The sequence below is a fragment of the Cricetulus griseus genome, chromosome 4, assembly GCF_003668045.3.
Source record: "Cricetulus griseus strain 17A/GY chromosome 4, alternate assembly CriGri-PICRH-1.0, whole genome shotgun sequence".
NCBI classification, from domain to species: Eukaryota; Metazoa; Chordata; class Mammalia; order Rodentia; family Cricetidae; genus Cricetulus; species Cricetulus griseus.
Window position 1 is genome coordinate 72,874,959 of NC_048597.1, and position 2,749 is coordinate 72,877,707.

A 2,749-nucleotide genomic window follows, 5' to 3' on the forward strand; every position below is an offset into this window, starting at 1 on the left:
TATTTATATTCAGGGTTATTAAGAGGTGTGTATTGATTGCTGTCATTTGTCAATTTTGTGTGTGTAGTTATTGACCTCTTCCTCTCTTGCTTAACCATTTTTGTGGCAGTTTATTTTTTCTATGTATGCATCATACATGACATAATTAGATCGTATTTACCCCGTGTTACCTTCTTTTGGCCTTCTCCCTCTCCTGCAATCCCCCTCCTCTCTCCAACTTGTTCCCTTCAACCTTTATGCCATGTGACCCACTGAGTGTAATTCCAGGTTGCGGCAGTGTGTGCATCTAACCATGGAAGAAAATGCCTTTCCCTCACCCAACAACAGTTGTCTGCACAGAAATACTCAGGAGTATCACCACTGTGAATTCAAGGCTAATTTGGGCTTCACAACAACTGTTCCTGATTGATATGTAATAGATAGATAGATAGATAGATAGATAGATAGATAGATAGATAGATATTTAAATGAGAATGTTAACATATTAATAGGCCATTTTCATTTCATTCTGTAAGTATATGGATATCAACTTGTATTTAAATGACACATAGGGTATCTGATTTAAAATAAACTATAGTGAATTCTATTGTGCTTAAAATAGCATCTTTTTTTCATGTCACCCTGGGAATTCTATACAAAATTGATTCTCACTTAATGCATATTAGAAACTTTTCTGTCACTTCTCAGCTTTCTGTAGTAGCTGATTACTGAGTCCTTTTGCTTCTTTGTGTGTTAGAAGTGTGGGCCCTATACTTTGTTTTTTACTCTGCCTTGTATAGTTCAACACTCATCATTTCTGGTTATTTCACTGAAATGGTTCTTTCTTAAGATAGGTTGTTGCCTCTGTAATGCAACTGCCCCTGAGCACTCAAGATCCTCTTGCATCAACCTAAGGCAGAGGTTCTCAAGTAATGGGTTACACCCCCTGTGATGGTCAGAGGGTAATATATCAGATATTTATATTACAATTCATAACAGTAGTAAGAACATAGTTTTGAAGTAGGAATAAAGTAATGTTATGGTTAAGAGTCACCAAACATGGGGAGCTGTATTAAAGGGTTGAGGACCACTGAACTACATGCTGGGATTATACAGGCTTAGTGTCTATGGCCTCTTCCCACATTTTAGGTTTTTAAGGATGGCATTCCATATTAATGGGGCTGGTATTGAATTTTGTGTAATCAGAGACGACTTTGAACTCCTGGTCATTCTACTTCTGACTCCTGAGTATTGTAGGTGTGCTTCTCCATGTCTGTTTTTTGTTAAATATTCCTTTGTGTTTGTCTGTTTTCAAAACCCTGTTTTCAAAACAGGGTTTCCTTGTGTAGCCCCAGCTGTCCTGGAACTCACTCTGTAGAAGCAGACTGGCCTTGAACTCACAGAGATCAGCCTGCCTCTGCCTCCTAAGGGCTGGGATTAAAGGCGTGTCCACCACTAGCCCGTGTGTTTGTTTTAGGACTGGGTCTCACTGTGAAGCCCTAGGTTAGAAATTGTGGCTACTTCCTCTGCTATCCACATGCCAGAATTTGAGGTCTATGCCACCATGCCTGGCTGGCTTTACAATACATTCTTACCTAGCAATTCTTCTCTGGGATTATCTTCCTCCAAACCTTCAGCCAGATGCCTAACTTCACACAGGTAAGGTTTAGTCTCAAGCAACCACAACCAATCATGCAGAGGTTGTGTGTGTTTCTTCATGACTTTGACAGAGTTAGTTGTGACAATGTGGCTGCCAAGCTTAGAATTGTAGTACCTTACCCTTTGAGAATACTTTTGCTAACCCATGCTCCATTTGCCCATCTGTACTGCTGCTGACTGACACCTCTGATTTCCTGATTCTCAAACTCACAGTGCCTGTCCTCAACATAGAGTGGATCAGGTGCTTGTCCCATGATAGCCACAGCAGTCACAGGAGGGTTGTGGAGGTGGTGACAGAAACAATGCTTTCTCCAGAGTGTGGGCAGAAGGGGGTCTTGGGAGGGTACCACGATCTGGACTTGACTCAAGCATTGTGGGTGCTCTCTTCCCTTTTCAAGCAGGTGAGTAGTAACTACTCGCCCCTTTCCAGCTATGGCCTTGGGGAGACCAGACCAAAGTGCAGGACACTATATGCACAGTCATGGCAGAGGCTTGGGCCCCCCCGTGTGCTCAGCAGCATCACAATCATGGTGGAGGCTTGGGCCCCTGCAGCACATGTTTGGTTGCTTCTATACTGGTGAGGCACTCTAACTAAAGGGGAAAAGCTTAACAATAAGAGTCCAGTCAGGTATGGTGGTGTATAGAGTGTACATGGAGCTCAGTCCCAGAACTCAGGAGGCAGAGGCCAGAGGATACTGACTTATAAGCCAGCATGGGATATAGAGTGAGCACCTATATCAACTAAAGGAGAAAAAAATGGAGATCTTTGGGGGGAGTGTCCACAAAATCCCTAAAACCAGGTTAAATGTGAAAGGGGAGGATTTGGTGGGAGTAAAGTTGTGTTACTGATGGAGATAGTGACAGCCCATTCATACCTGGCCTGGGCTCACCAGGCGATCATACTGGTTGCTACCCTGCCTACCACCACTGTGATGGATTAGTCTGTTAGGGAACTTTTTACATTCTACATAGCGTGCTGTCTTGTTTATAAAAAAGACCCATCAAGATACACATTTTCTTACTCCCTAAATAAAAATCCAGAAAAGCAAAAATCAAGGTTATGTCTCCTGATTAGTTTGTCTGCAGCAAAAACCAGAAGTGCACACAGAAC